At 38.5% G+C, this 16,559-nt stretch overlaps 1 long non-coding RNA gene across 1 annotated transcript in view; it reads left to right on the top strand.

The window, feature by feature from the left end:
- LOC123605895 overlaps positions 1–16,559 on the top strand; it is a 281,127-nt gene that overhangs the window by 108,571 nt on the left and 155,997 nt on the right. Inside the window, exon 2 of the long non-coding RNA XR_006715983.1 lies at positions 4,741–4,788. This is a non-coding gene — a long non-coding RNA (uncharacterized LOC123605895). The remainder of the gene's footprint in view (positions 1–4,740; positions 4,789–16,559) is intronic.

The following is a 16,559-nucleotide window of genomic DNA, read 5'->3' as shown; positions in this document are numbered from 1 at the left end:
CTGGCAAATTAATGCATAGAGCATCATCTCTCATATGTAGCTCTGCCCAGATTATGCATATGCATATAGTTCCCTCATTAGCATTTACTGAAAGGAAAAGAGCATAAAATAATAGATGCACATTGGCAATCTGTAGAGAAATGGAAATAATGAGAGCCTCGTCGCTTTTAAATTCCTCTAAAAATATTTTTAGAAGGCAATTTCTGTTGATCTTTATTTTCACTGGTGTATGTGAAATAGCTCTCCTGGATTTGTTTTTGTTTTGCAATAGACATGACATGCATTTTCCTGAAGACTGGGAAATTAGATGCAGGCCCCACGTGCCTTTCTCCTCCTGAAATTTACATTACAAGCACTTGATTTATTGGTCTTTTAAAAGTCCAGAACACCCACAGATCTGCCAACTGACTTTTATTTATTATCAATTTTCTCCAGTGTAGACTGAAGTAACTCCATCAGTTATTATTCACCATTACCATTTTCGCTATCATCTACCTATATATTCTTTTTCATTATGCGAAGTATTAATGTTCCTTTCAAATCCCTTTCTGCCCACTGCTCCTCTTCATTTTATTTTCCCATCTTTGCCTTTCATTTCCTACGCTAAATTTCTACTCACCTGGTGATTGCTTTCAAACCCTTTTGTATTAACCTTAGATTTTGAACTTTGTCATAAATGCTTTATAGACCCATCCTCATTACTAAAAAAGAAAGGCATACTTGGGCTTCAAAATCCATGAGATTATAGAATTTAGCCATTGGATTTTAAAGTGGACCCGCATAATAAAAACATTTTAAATATACACTTTTCCACTCCAAATATCTAAATTTTCAGGCATCAGTTTTCTCATTATTCAACAAGCCCTGAACACTGAGTACATTTTAATTGAATCCACCAGAGGAATATTCCTGAATGACAAATACATTGTGCATCCTTTGCAAGAAAGACCTGTGCCCATCTATGAATTTATGCAACCCATGAATAACCAAAATCATGTTCATTTAAAAGGCTTATTAATCCTGAATGAATTATTTAGATACCACCATTTTATAGACCTGAGGAGCCACATTGGTTCCATAAATGAATGAAGGGGTGAAAAGATTGACAGACCTGTGGCAAAGATGTAAAAAATATGGACGCTAAAGAAAAGCATTTTTCTAAAGCCACTTTAAAAAACAAGACAAACAAAATTTTGCTGGACATCCCCAAATTGTGATTCCAGTGTTGTTCCTACCCAGCTGATAAGTATAATTTCTGCTCATTATAAAATAATCATTGTATATAGTGTATTGTTTTTATTCAATTATAAAACCAAAATTGTCTTGGATAGTCCCTATTTAAAAGTGATTGGGTTTATTTTCAATAATCTCATGAATCAAAGAGTTCAAAATATAATCATAGTAATTTTATTTAGGAATACATTTTGCTGCAAATCACAGAAAAACCTACAATAATGTCTTAAAAATATTTTTTGGTATGGCAATCAGTTTGTGGTTCAGCAACAACATAGCAGTTTCATTGACATCAACAGGTATACAGGCTTTTCTATCTTTCCAACTTTAATCCGTAGGCTTTCATCTTGACATTGTTTACCTCATGATCACAAGCTCGCTGCTGCATTACTAGGCTTCATGTGTGTATTTCAGGCATGGGGGAGTGCAAAGAGACAAGTTATTTTTATGTCTCGATGAGATTTTGCCTTTATTTCTGGAAAGAATATCTTCCCAGGAACTCTGACTTCATTAGCAAAACAATATAACTTGGCCAACTCAAAACCCCATGAGAGTCAGGAAACTGAATAATTTGGTGTGCTTGTCTATATACTAACAGCAAAGATGAATAGGACTGTGAGTGATTTTGTAGTAATGGATCTGCATATTTCCAGTTTGTTCCTACTTCAAGATTGGAAAGGAAACCTGAGAGGTTACTCAAGATACTATTATGACAACAGTATTTTTAAAAAATAATAACTGAGGGGCTCCTGGGTGGCTCAGTTGGTGGGGTGGCTGACTTCAGCTCAGGTCAGGATCTCACAGTTTGTGAGTTTGAGCCCCACATTGGGCTCTGTGCCTTGAGCCTGCTTCAGATTCTGTGTCTCCCTCTCTCTCTGCCCCTCCCCCACTCTCTCTCTCTCTCTCTCTCTCTCTCTCTCTCTCTCAGAAATAAAGAGACATTAAAAAACTTTTTTAAATGATAATAACTGAATATAAGATATACAGGATAAGGGAAGTGGACTCTAAAACTTGATAGATTTGAACCTATTTTGAAAACCAAGAAATACCATGCTAATGGGGTTAACCTTGATCCCATGGACCACTATCTTCTCCTGGGCTATACATTAGAATCCCTTAGGGGGCTTTTCAACAATATTAATAGTCCATTAAATCAGAACTTCTAGGGGTAAGGCTTAAACATCTATACTTAAAATTTAGTGATTCCAAAGTGCAGCCAGGGTTGAGAGAAGTGCCTCTGAACATTATTGGGGAGGATTCGAGATTGTACAGGAAACACAAGTAGACCAAACCATTTATAGATTCATTCATAACATGAATAGAGAATAAAATTGGTTGGTCAATGTAAATGTCCTTTATATAAGACTCATGTAAATAAGTCCTTAATGAATGAAGCTTGACTTTGAATAAAAATTTGGAACTCCAACATGTCTTTAGAAATTATTTGTAAAAGTGTAGAAGTACATCATTATTTATAGTTTTAATATCATTGATCATGAAGACCCTGAAAGCCCACAATACATCACTATCACTTTTGAATTACATGTTTTCAATAGTTTCTTTTTAAAGTCTAATTTGTTTCAAACTACTTTAGGTGTTTTGATCTGTGCAATATTCAACCTTGGTTGTATATTTTGGTATCCCTGTCATACAGTTAATTTGTAGGACAAATTTGTATTACATATACTGACACTAACCCTGAGTATTATTCATACAAACTGCAGATAACATCTGAGCTTCCTCTATACCATTTTTTATAATATTACACACACACACACACACACACGCACACACACACGTAATCAAAAAGCTTTATATTTATCCCTATTGAATCTCTCATTTGTTCAAGCCTATCACCTCCCCCTTTAAAACCCCTTTGAATCCTATCATTTTGACCTCAATTATTTCCTGTCTTTCCTAATTTTCATTTATCTGTCAGTATGATTATCAAACACTTTTAAAGATATTTTAGCTGCAAGAAACACAAGTCAAGTCAAACTTGTTTAAGGCACAAAGGAAGCTATTGGCTCATAATAACAACTGCAGAGGTAGAGCGTGCTTTGGAGTTGAATGTTTGTGTTATGTTCTGAAGGACTCGGGCTCTGCACTCTTTCCTCAGCAATCACATCAGCTTCCTCTAAGACTGTTCCTCCTTATAAGTCATGAGATGCTTGCCAGATCACTTGAGGCTAAATGCTCCCACAGTCACATATAAGACAGGATACACCTTCTGTTCCAATTATAATTTCTTGGAAGTCCCCAGAAAAAGCCCCATTGTACCCCCACTGGCTCACCTCCTCTCAAACCCTCAATTAGAGAAATGCCATGAACTGAAGGATGTCCCAACCAATCATTGGCAAATAATATGAGATGTCTAGGACTGATATAACTAATCAGGTCCAACTCCTAGAAATGTGGTCATTGCACAAAACCCTCAGTCTTTTGCAGTGGAATCAGTTTACCATGAATATTAGAAAGGCAACACCAGCTTCCACTATACTGGCCTCTTCCGTTTTTATCCAAGTCATTGATGTGACTCAGGAATTTTGTATATGCTTGTTCTTCTCCCTGGAACATCTTTCTTTGAGGATGTTCTGTCACACTCACCCTTGCATTGTATCTGGTTCCGTTTTAGTTATCTTTTATCTCTCATTCAAGATGCCATTTTTCTCTATAATATCTTCCCTAAGCTTCTATTACACAGACACTCTGTCTCTCTTCAGTGCCCATATAGCACCATACAGAACCTTAATCCTGTCATATAGTAGGTACCATGTAGCAGAGCAGAGCAGGGAATAGAATTATCACTTCCTATGGTTAGTGCTCTCTTTTTCCTTGGATTTCCCCCACTAAACTGTAAGTTCAAGACTATGTCTTGATACCGATGACATCACCAGTGCCTAGCCCAAGTGCCTGCCCCATGGTAGGTTGTCAATAAATACTTATTGAATTAAAATGTTGAATTAAAAACACTACTTTCAGATTCTGTGATTGCACCACAGAATTCTTACAAATTAACATAAATTAAAAAATCAACTTTAAATATCATTTTCCAAAGTAGTGACAACTCACCTCACTGTACCATAACCAGATTTGAATGTCTTCAAAGGGAGATCCTGGAAGCCTAAGACTGATCTTTCACTGAAACAGGCTATTATTTGCCCATGTCACATACTTAGCAACTATCAGAAAATGAAATTCATTTCTGGGACTGGTATCTTAATAAACCCAAATCGGTTTTCCAAGATTACTGATGCTTTTCTTTTATTTTATTCCTAAACGTCTACAACATATCTGTTCATTAGTAAAACCAATAGAGGAATCAAATGTGATATCATGAGTCTAAACTGAATATTCATACCTTTGATGGAATGGAAGGCTGGACTTTAACACAGATGAATAGTAAATGGAGCAGGTCGTCCCCTTGCTAATTGTGTCCAGATCGTGGCTTTTCCTTTTTATTGGAGTTACTATCATGTATTGATTATTACCCTCTTCCTCCTTCAGATTGTCTTCCTTCCATCCTGCTGTTACATGGTGGACATCCCAAAGCATGTAAGTAGTGCATGTTTCTCTTTTCTTATAAAAGTCTTCCTGGATTTTTCTCAGAGAGACTAATTTCTTAGGGTATAAATTGAAATTACATATTTCTACAAGACAATGAAGAGTGAAAGAAAAAAAACAAGAAAAGCAATGTTTTACATGGAGCCAATAAAAAACAGACAGATTAGCTCTAAATCAACGTGCAGTGTGTCGGAGAAGTAAATTTAACTGCTCCAACTCACAGAGGGCGAATTCATCTTTGTCTCTGTGGTTTAAGGAAGATTTTGACAAGAAATTTAATAACATGAAAGAATAAGTGTGATACTATACACAGTGGTTTATGTCATGAAAGGAAAAGGATGAAAAAGTCACTATATATAAGTCATTGTTCTCAATTCATTGTTTCTAATTCATTGCATCTATTCATAAAAACAATCCTCACTCAGCCTCCACAGCTTTGGCAGTTGGAAATAAAAATGGAAGGAGAGAAAGAGTTCCCCAGAGCTTTTGACTGAGTGTTTGAGGCCATAAACACTAAAGCAATACATTAAAAAATACTACACCATAAACACAAAACAATCCTATCTACTGAAATTAAAAATAGATTAATTCTAGATTTTCTTATCATAAAATTTTGGATAAGCTCATCAAAACTACATGTTTATCTTTTCCCTGGTATTCCTGTTTTAGGCGTCTCATAAACATATCCTTGTCATTTTGCCAGTTGTGTAATCTGCACTGCGATTTGTATGCATTCCAGTGGGGTTGTACTCTAGCAATGGAGAAGATATCAAAAACATCAAACATGTAGGCCCACCAAAAAGGGCCTGTATTATTTACATGTGTGCTCTATGATTACAGACTTTATGGAAGAATTGGATTACCCCTTGAGCTTTCGTGGAATAAAATGTTTCCCAGTGTGAATATGTAGTCCTTAAATATAAGAGCAATTTTCATGATCTCTGAATTCCTTGGTGCCTAGTACAGCATTTGACACTCATTGGTGCTCACTGAACACTGCTTGAACAATATCATTGAGTGGAAAGATCATGGTCTTCTAATCACTAAGACTTGGCTTCAAATTCTTCCTACTTCATTTATTAGCCTGGTGACTTGGAGGAATTTCCTTTTTTTCCCTCTGAGACTTAAATGTAGACAAAATGAAGCGATGACACCAGCTTTGCAGAACTGTTCTGAGGACTTGAGATTATATTGATAGGGGTGAGGGCATGGGGGGTAGGGGAGGTGGACACCCAGACAACTAGATATGTATGTAATAAGTTTATGTGTTGAATTACATCCCCTCATAATTCATATGTGGAAGTCGTAACCCCAGTGCCTCAGTCGGTGAGCTTATTTGGAGACAATTTTTTTTAATATACTTTATTGTCAAGTTAGCTAACATACAGTATATACAGTGTGCTCTTGGCTTTGGAGTAGATTCCCATGATTCATTGCTTACATGCAACACCCAGTGCTCATCCCAGGAAGTGTCCTCCTCAATGCCCATCACCTATTTTTCCCTCTCCCCCACCATCAACCCTCAGTTTGTTCTCTATATTTAAGAATCTCTTATGGTTTCCCTCCCTCTCTGTTTCAAACTATTATTTCTCCTTCCCTTCCCCAATGGACTTCTGTTAAGTTTCTCAAGTTCCACATATGAGTGAAAACATATGATATGCTTTTCTCTGACTGACTTGTTTAAAAATTTTTTTAACAGTTATTTATTATTGAGAGACAGAGAGACACAGAGCGTGAGCAGAGGAGGTGTAGAGAGAGGGGGAGACAGAGAATCTGAAGTAGGCTCTAGGCTCTGAGCTGTCAGCACAGAGCCCAATGGCAGGGCTCGAACTCACAAACTGTGGGATCATGACCTGATCTGAAGTTGGTCTCCTAACCAACTGAGCCACTCAGGCACCCCTGACTTGTTTTACTTAGTGTAATACCCTCCAGTTCCATCCATATTTTTGCAAATGGCAGGATTTCATTCTTTCTCATTGCCATGTAGTGTTCCATTATATATGTACACCACATCTTCTTTATCCATTCATCAATTGATGGACTTTTGCACTCTTTCCATAATTTGGAGACGGAATTTTTATAAAAGTAATCAATTTAACATGGGGTCATTGGGAGAAGGAGTACTAATCCAATATGACCAATATTCTCATAAAAATGGGAATTTTTGGACACAGAGATTCACATAGAGGGGAGACAATGTGAAGATAAAAGGAGAGTACGGCCATCTACAAGCCATGAGAAAGACATGGAACAGATCTTCCCTCAGGGACCTTAGAAGGAACAAGTCCCAACAACACCTTGACCTTGGACTTCTAGACTCCAGAACCATCAGACAATAAACTTCTATTGTCTAAGCCACCCTGTCTATGGTAGTTTGTGACAGAAGCCCTAGAACACTAATACAAGAAGTCACTAAAATTGGTTTATTTCCTACGTATAGGTGTCCCCTAGGAAACAGGCAAGAGTAACCAAAGCCCTGCTCTAGTGCACTCAGAAGTGTGGCCAATAGAATTTGCCATAATCATTACATTTCGTGGCCAGGCTTTCCCTATCTCTAGCCAGTGAAGTGGCTCTAGTTTGGGCAAGAAGGACAATAAAGTGAATGCAACTCGTTGGTCATTGTGACTAGAAATAAGCAAATATTTTACCATACTCTTATCATGATGCAGTTAATAACTTAGAGTGGTATAGTGGCTCTTTCATGTATAAGAACCAAAATTAGCTTCATGTATAAGAACTAAAGTTAAAAATTGAAGGGTAGTTTGCATTCTCCTGGATTTGGCTGGCTTGATTGTAAAAATCAGGTGGTAAACCATCCTGTCATCCATTTTCTTGAGTTCTCAATTTCTTTTCTGGGTACTTCTTGGTATAAGGATAAAAATTGCAACCATCACCAGTGCTTTCCTTGAGTGGAAATAAGAGATGCACCATCGCTGAAAGATTCTGACCCTGCACTAAAAATCCATTTTGTCCTCACCAAAAGCTCTGAGGATTTAGTATCCCTAAATTCAGAATCTTTAAGATGTTCAAACTTGACACAAATGTGCATATACCTAGTACCCTGGCAAAGAAGCAATTCCCTACTAGAAATTAACTAAAAGATGTCTGTTTCCATTATTATTTGTATTTGCTTCCTTTGGCTGAATGCATTTTCATTCCCCCTCGGGTTTTACTTCTTTCAATATATCTTGGCTGTGATCAGTTTGATTTCTGACACATTGGCAGCCTCAGTTCAAGAGATGAATGCAACTAATTTGGTAGATAAAATTCTAATCTTCCCTGTCTTGATTGTCAATTTTTGAAAGGTAATCTAAGATGATGTCTTTATCCCATAATTTATGTTGTCTAGATTTGACTAAAGCCAGGTTTGAGGAGTTGATTACATTCTCCCATCTGATCAGCTGAAGGCAAAGACCAATGACACCAGCTCTAATTGTAGGCAAAGAACACACTTCCAAAATCTTTTGTGACAAAATGCCAGCTATAAATTTGCCATTTAAAGTGTTTATGAAGTTGCTAATGAATGAACTTGGCTTTCTTCCTTGAGGTCTGCCTCATTCTGATTTCCTTGGTCCAGACGAAAACTCTCTTGGCATATTTATGAAGAATTGGGAAAGGTTTTCTTGCACATAGAATTCCCTCAGCTCCAAAGAAAACTCCATTCTGCAAAGTAAACTTGATATCAGCGTAAGCAGTTGCCAGCCGCTGGCATCTGGCACTGAGAAATATATTTATTAAATTATATTGTGGATCAGAAGCCACTGAAAAAAATGTTTCTACAATTTTAAGTCATTTAAATCACTTGTACATATCTAACAAAAAACCTTTATATATGTAAAAATATGTGTGTATATATATATATAAATGTATTTAAACACACACACACACACACACACACACACACACACACTCCCTTGGAACTCACTAGCCCTTAAATCCTTTAATCTCTTCATCTTGAAAGTCTCCATTTACACAAATGAGTTTAAACGTTTTCACTTGAAATCTAGGCATTTTAATGTAAGCCAGTGACAAGCCTGCTCATCTTTGTCCATTGCTACATATAAAAGCACCCCCAGTGTCTGTGGACACAGCCTCCCCACACTAGGCCAGGGCAGTGTCTCCCTGACTTTCTCAGCTTTAACCTTTAATGTGGCGTGAGCAGCCCCAGCCCTGCATGTATGATAAATGGAATCTCTGGCCCATCTGAAAACGAGTTTATGTGGGCAGGAAGATTTAGTATCCCCTGTGCACCCTCAAGATAAAAAATAGTCTGGGCTTGTGGGAACAATTTGTCTAAGAAGAGTAATTTTAGAAATTCTTGCAATGTCTTTAGAGGGGCTGAATTCATAGTGGTTTTCCCCTTGATTTTATTTCAAACACCTGTTCTTCATGAACAGGCATAATTCGAAGCCAAAGTAATGGGGGCCCACGGATGCACAAAACACACAGAACTGACTTTTGTCCTTTGTATGGTTTCTCCTCACATATTGAGTGTGAGCCTGTGTGTGTATTCAGAACATTTGCTAAAACTGGTTCTCGCATTTTCAAAACTGCAGTCTCCACTACAAGGCTCTCACAGTGCGATAATTCTAACTGATAAATTACTAAAACAAAAATAGAAAATTGATAGTTGCGATAACTTTCTTTAGTGCACAGCTGGTGTAAGCATCTTGTTCTCACATCTGTGTGTCAGCAGTCTGCCCCCCACCTCACCGCCTCAGGCACTTCCTTTCTTCTCTGAAGTAAATCTCGTTGCCAAAAATCTGTTTGTTTGTTCTGCTCAACAAATGGCACATGTTCTTATTAATGAGGCCTCTTCCATTTCTCACAGGAACACTTTCAAACATCTCTTCCTTTTACTTAGCCTGTTGACTAGAGCCTAACTTTGTATGTATTCTCCAGGTGAGCAATTGTGTAGAGGACGTTTGTCTCTAGACTCCTTGGAATTTCGCACAGTAGCAAACACTACAACACCTAGTCTGGGTAATCTGGCCGGTCCTAAGGCAATGACAGCAAAGTGTTCGAGAGCATGAAGTCTGCAGTCAAGCAGATCTGAATCGTGTTTGTTATTTGTGTGAACCGAGGAGGTTGAGTCCATCTCTCTTTGAGGCCAGCATCCTCATTTACAAGAGAGCAGTCATGACACCTGTCAGAAGCAGAATGCAGGCAGGATGTCAATTGAACCTGAGCTGAGGCTCCTATCACAAAGACCTGTCATTAACCCAGTGGTTTACTTAACCACTATAGAAGTTTGTATCTTCTATATATCAGAGTCTGAAGGAAACATTTCAGATTGGTGGGTGGCCCCATTAAATACAATCACTCAGGGGTCTTCATTCATGCTGCTCTGCTCTCCATATCCCCTAGAACTTTGTTTTTATCTGTAGAGCATAGGCTGGGTTTCCATGGGTTATGGCTTGTTGAAAGGGATACAAAACATCAAGGAAGATTGTTCATGGTCTTAGAGCTTCAGGCCTGACAGCACATGTTACTTCCTCTCATATTCCTTAAGACTGAACTTTGTCACATGACCACACGTAGCCACAAGGGAGGCTGGGAAATGTCATCTTGCATGGGCTCAGGAATATAAAAGACAGATTAAGGTGAGAAGTTAGAAGTCTAATAGAGCCTATCTCAAAATCCTCAGGTGATCAATTAAAATCACACATATTTGTCCCTGCACATGGTGGTTAATGTTTAGTACTTGTAACCCACTTACTAATAGTAATAGTAGTATCTGATAAACATAAATGTTAGGGTGAAAACAGACTACCAGAAGACTCAGCCCCAGCATTAACAAGAACCCCTCTGACACGATATTAGAAGCTTCTGCCCTGCTAGAAAAGGGATCTGTAATTAGTTGACGTTCTGATGTCTATGGGTCTGGACTCCATGTGAGGTACTTGTTTGCTTGGATCTCCAGTATGGCTCATAGTCCACTTCAATTCTTTGCTAGGTTAAGGCAGTCCCTCACCACCTAGTTCTCAAAATTTCTTTTCTTCAAAGTATGGACCCTGCTTTCTCTAACTCCAGGCCTAATTGAGCTCCTTTGCTTCTTAACCACCAAGTAAGAATTAGGATGAGAACCAGCAGACTACCTTTTGTATTCTCTTGCCCTATCATGTCATGTAGTTCATCTTATTGCAATTGCTCACTTCCTTGTCTGCCTTCTGTCCCACACTATGAATTTTCCAAGAGCTGGGCCAAGATATGCCTTATTTACCATGACATCCCCAATTTTCATCAAAGTGCCTAGCATATAGTAAGTTCTCAATAAGTATCTGAACAAATGAAAGACTAAACATAAAAGAACTGAAAAATGTTCCTAGAAACTTAATATGTCAATTTTCTTAGCTATAGGCCACCGAAGCTGATAGTGAACAGAATCAAAGCAGAAAAAGAATTTATTCTAAAAGGTTAACAGACAGGAAAGTAGAAAATTATTGGGAGCATGAAGGAACTAGACTGAGATCAAGCCACCAGGGCAACACTCATGTGCACACTGGAGATGGATCAGAGGAAGAACTGGTACCACCACTAACTATAACAGGGTATTTGTATCATTGCAACTTCTGCTCTCAGAGTCTGATCCTGAAACAACCATCAAACCATGCATGGTTCCTTCTGACTCTGTCACATGCCAGTTCAGTCTCTGCAAGGAGGTGCCCAGTACTGTGAGCCCACAGCTGCTGTGCCTCAGTATTCATAGAAGGCACGTTTCGCAACAAACACAAGAAGGGTCAATTGGCCAATGTCAATTGTCTGAAAAGAAAAACAACCTTTCATTATATTCACATACACCTGTTGCTATTTTAATGCTTTGATTCCATGCAAAGAAAGTGGACCTAAGAGGCAGAAAATTAAAGTATACTATGCCATACGTTACTAAGAAAATTACTAACATTTTTGTCTTGCTTTCTCTTACTCCTGCACCTCTCTATGTATGCATATTTCTGAAGGATTTCTTGATCAGTTTCTTCATTGTGGTACCAGCAATATTTTAACTCTCTCTGGACACAGAAAAGAATTGCACAAAGATTTCTCAAAATCTACTGCTCTACAAAGACAAGAGCTTATTCATATATACAAGATTAAGGAAGTTGCTCAGCCTTAGGGCTGAGGTGTGTTTCCTCTATGAGAGAACATGAGACATATTCTCTATTTATATATTTATACATTTGCTTATTATCTTTTCCCCTACAGAATAAAATTTTTATAAGGGCAGGGATGATGGTATTTGGGTTTCTTTGTTTGCTTGTTTGTTTCACTGTTATAACCCCAGAACCTGGAATAATTTATGTTGAATGTTAAGCACTCCATAAGTGTTTGTTGAATGAATTAATGGGTATGTGCTATATGGGTGTAGCGGTTAGCACATTAGTGAACATTCTGACTTGCTCTGTTTCTTCTTCATGAAGCTTTGGTCTTTGCATGTTATCTTTCTCTTGAGCAGGATAGGGAAACTATAAGAAATTCATGAAGAACCTAAGTCCTTCTACTCTGTACCTTTGCCTAAATGCCTAACCTCCAGAGTATCCAATCCTGAAATTTCCTTCAATAAGTAAAACCCTCATATCCCTGCTTCTCTCACTCTTAACCTCAGACTCCTCATTGGTCCTTTAACTCCTCTGGGGTATTATCATTCATCACCACCTTTTTCACTTCTTGACTCCTCAGTCTGTATTCTACAATTGTCATTTCAAGGACACTCTTACTACCTGTATTAGGTTGCTTAATGTCCCTCTAAAATTCATGTCCACATGAAGTCTCAGATCATGACCTTACTTAGAAATAGGGTCTTTGCGGGGCGCCTGGGTGGCGCAGTCGGTTAAGCGTCCGACTTCAGCCAGGTCACGATCTCTCAGTCTGTGAGTTCGAGCCCCGCGTCGGGCTCTGGGCTGATGGCTCAGAGCCTGGAGCCTGTTTCCGATTCTGTGTCTCCCTCTCTCTCTGCCCCTCCCCCGTTCATGCTCTGTCTCTCTCTGTCCCAAAAATAAATAAACATTGAAAAAAAAATTAAAAAAAAAAAAGAAATAGGGTCTTTGCAGATATAATCAAGTTAAAACGAGGCCATATTGAATTAGGGTGGGCCATGAATCCAATGGCTGATGTCCTTATAAGAAGAGAGAAATACAGAAATGCTAACAGACATACAGGGAAGGCCAGGTGAACACAGAGGTGGAGATTTGAGTTATGTTGCTACAAACCAAGGGATGTTAAGGATGGCTGGCAATCTCCAGAAGATGGAGGCAAGAAAGGATCCTCGCCTTGAGTCTTCAGAGCGAGCGTGGCCCTGCTAACACCTTGACTTCATACTTCAGTCCCCAGCACTGAGAGAGAATACATTTATATTGTTTAACCACACTTGTTCGTGGCACTTTGTTAAGGCAGCCTTAGGAACAAATGCACTATCTCTGAGTTCCTCACCACCTTGTTCCCCTAATAATGGTCATGATACTCACCTCCAATTCTGAGTCCCTTCCATTATTTGCTGCTGGTTCCCTTCAGTTGAAAGTTTGCTGGAAAAAGTCACACAAAGGCACTGTCCTTGGCCTTCAACCCATTTTTTTCCCACCTGACACCCCATCTCACCTCAGTCAAATACCAACCTCCCCCAATCCTACCCCTTACTTCTAGATTCTCTCTCTCTTCGCTAGCCTCTTTTGTAAACTTACCCTTAAAAAATCCTCCTGTGTTCCTATTACCACTCGGGGACCACCTTCCTGCTTTGTCTTTCCTGCCACACTTTGTAAAAGAATAAACATATGTGCTTTCTCTACATTAACCTGTCTCTTCTTCCTTCCAAACACATCTGTAAACACATTTTTGACATCTCTGTGGCATTTGGCCCTATTGAGCACTCATGATTTTCTTCCTAAAATCTTTCTCATACATGTAATTTTGGGACTTTGTGTTGTTTTGCTCTCTTTCTTCCTCGACAACTACCCCATTTCAAATTTCTCTTTCTCCCTTCCATATCCTTTAACATAGGCATGCTCTCAAATCTGGCCTTTTACCTTCTCTAATATGATTCTCTTGATGATCGTGTTTATTTTTCTCAATTCTTCTACCCTATCTGCTTTACCTATCACATGCTTTGGAAGGTCTTAAATACATGCTTTAATGAATAAATGAATGAAGCCCAAGTCTGTATCTTTTAGATCCATGCATTTCTAAACATATATGAAACTGGACTTATTTATTTATTATATATCTATAGTACATCCCATAGATCTGTGCTTTTACATGCTGAATAAATAGCTATTTTACACAAATATCCCAGTTGTGTAGAAAGTTCGATAAATCCAACACTGAATGTATTTCTCCTCCTGTACCCATAAGTTGTATCTTCCTTTTATTTTTTCCCTGTATGTGTCACATCAATACTCATGTTCATTTCCTCTCTTTCTCTTATACTCTATTAATTTCCTAGTGTTTTGAATTTCATGCCTATAAAACATTTTAAATCTCTTTTTTCCCCAGTCTCAATTCTCATATTCTAGATTGGCATTCATTTCTCTAGTGTTTTTCACATTTATTTCCATTCATCCTAAATCTCATGATTATAACCCAAGGTCTCATCTCTTTTTCTTTCCTGTCTAGTTCCTTTAGTAGTATAGCATGGTTGTTAAGACTATCAGTTCTGGGGGCGCCTGGGTGGCGCAGTCGGTTGAGCATCCGACTTCAGCCAGGTCACGATCTCGCGGTCCGTGAGTTCGAGCCCCGTGTCGGGCTCTGGGCTGATGGCTCCGAGCCTGGAGCCTGTTTCCGATTCTGTGTCTCCCTCTCTCTCTGCCCCTCCCCCGTTCATGCTCTGTCTCTCTCTGTCCCCCCAAAAAATAAATAAACATTGAAAAAAAAAGACTATCAGTTCTGGTGTAAGCTAGACTTCTTTGAATCCCCATCTCTACCACTTGCTAGCTGTATGATCTTGGGCCGTAATACAATTTCTCTGAACCTCAGTTTCTCATTTGTAAAATAGGCAAAATAATAGCACCTGCCTCACAGGTTTAGAACACCATGTCTGGCATGTAGAGAGTGTTCAGTAAACATGAGGATTCATGAGTCTGCAGACGGTGACCATGGTGGTAGCAGCAACAGCAGCTGGAGGTCCAGTGTGTCTCTTCCCTGGCTCATCCAGTAATCTTTCAGAATCTCCTGAAAAACTGCATCTAATGACCAACCATTCAGAGGTAGCTTTATGCACCCCAGGAGGAAGAACACAAATGCCAGGAATTGCACAACCAGTAAAATAACTAAAACCAACATCAGAGAAGTTTTGTAGAAAAAGTTCATGTGAAAGAGCCAGCACAGTACCTGGCACAGATTAAACACTCAATGAGTGAAATAATCATTGGGAATATTTTAGAGGGTTATGGATAATAGTACTAAAATGAGGGTGTACTCTTGTGATAACCACACAAAGAGCAGACATTGGAACCATTCTCCATTGTTTCAGCACAAGAAAGGATTGCATTTTCCTGCCCTTTTCAAGTTAAGCACATTCAAGAAGTTTGCTTTGGCCAATGAAATGTGAGTCAAGATGACTTTTTATTTCTACATGGAAAAACTTAGTTGTCAGTACTCACTTCTCTGAAATTCTCCTGCTATGTAGAACCTCTCTGTTCACCTTCACTGGACATCTGGTGTGAGTAAGAAGTAAACTTTTCTTTTCCTAAGCCACTGACATTTGGGAATTGGTTTTATTGCAGCATAATACACCCTATTCTGACTGTTAGGGATCGATAACCAGAGTTAAGGAGAAATTCTTTGTGCCCAGAAAACTATCTAAACTTCCTTCCCACCCTGAAGTCTTTGTTTTTGCTTTGTTTTTTTAATGAGGTACTGCAAACTTTTTTTTTTAATGAACAAATTTGCAAAATTCCTGGAGTTTTCTCTTTAGTGACAAAGGGCATTAATACCATAACTGGAACTTGTCAAAAACCAAACACTGGAGGAATCTCATTTCTGTTCTCTAGCTTCCAGAACTATTCAACCCCCTACTCTGCATCCTGGAATAGAGCTGCTTATCAGTTTACACCTCCTGTTCCATGCTTTGTTGACCTTTCCTACCACATCTCCTCAAGTTACACTAGATGAATATTCCCCTAATAAGCCATGTTTTCCTCCTTCCCACATGCATGCTAACTGTTCCAACTACCAATAAAGCCTTTTTTTAAAAAAAAAAAAAAAAAGCTTATTCACTTATTTTGAGAGAGAGAGAGAATGAGCAGAGGAGGGCCAGAGAGAGAATGAGAGAGAGAATCCCAAGCAGGTTCTACATGTCAGTGCAGAGCCCACCATGGGGCTTGAACTCACGAACCATGGGATCATGACCTGAGACAAAATCAAGAGTTGGATGCTTAACCAACTGAGCCTCCCAAGCACTCCATTTTTTTTCTTTTAAATTATTGTTCCTTTATGTGCATCTCTAAATCTTACCCATCATTCAGAGTCCAACATAAATAAATCCCATCTCTCTCTAAAAGACTTCTTGCCCTTCCCAGATAGAAGTTAGGGCCCATTTTCTGATGTCCCCATGACATTTTATATATGCTTGTCTTAATTTACTTTTAAAAAATTTTGCATGCTTTTTATCAACATATGTATTTTAAATCCCTTAGGAGATTGAAGTTTTTTGATGACTTGATCCATGACCTAAATATGTTAACCTAGGTAATTTAACACATTGCCTGGGCCTTAGTAAATCCTTATAGATAATAATAATAATAAATGGTGATGAATGACAAGTATTAATTTTT

The sequence above is a fragment of the Leopardus geoffroyi genome, chromosome A2 (genome assembly GCF_018350155.1).
Source record: "Leopardus geoffroyi isolate Oge1 chromosome A2, O.geoffroyi_Oge1_pat1.0, whole genome shotgun sequence".
In the NCBI taxonomy this organism is placed as follows: Eukaryota; Metazoa; Chordata; class Mammalia; order Carnivora; family Felidae; genus Leopardus; species Leopardus geoffroyi.
The sequence above is the reverse complement of the archived record's forward strand: the minus strand, read 5'-3'. Positions and strand labels throughout refer to the sequence as shown.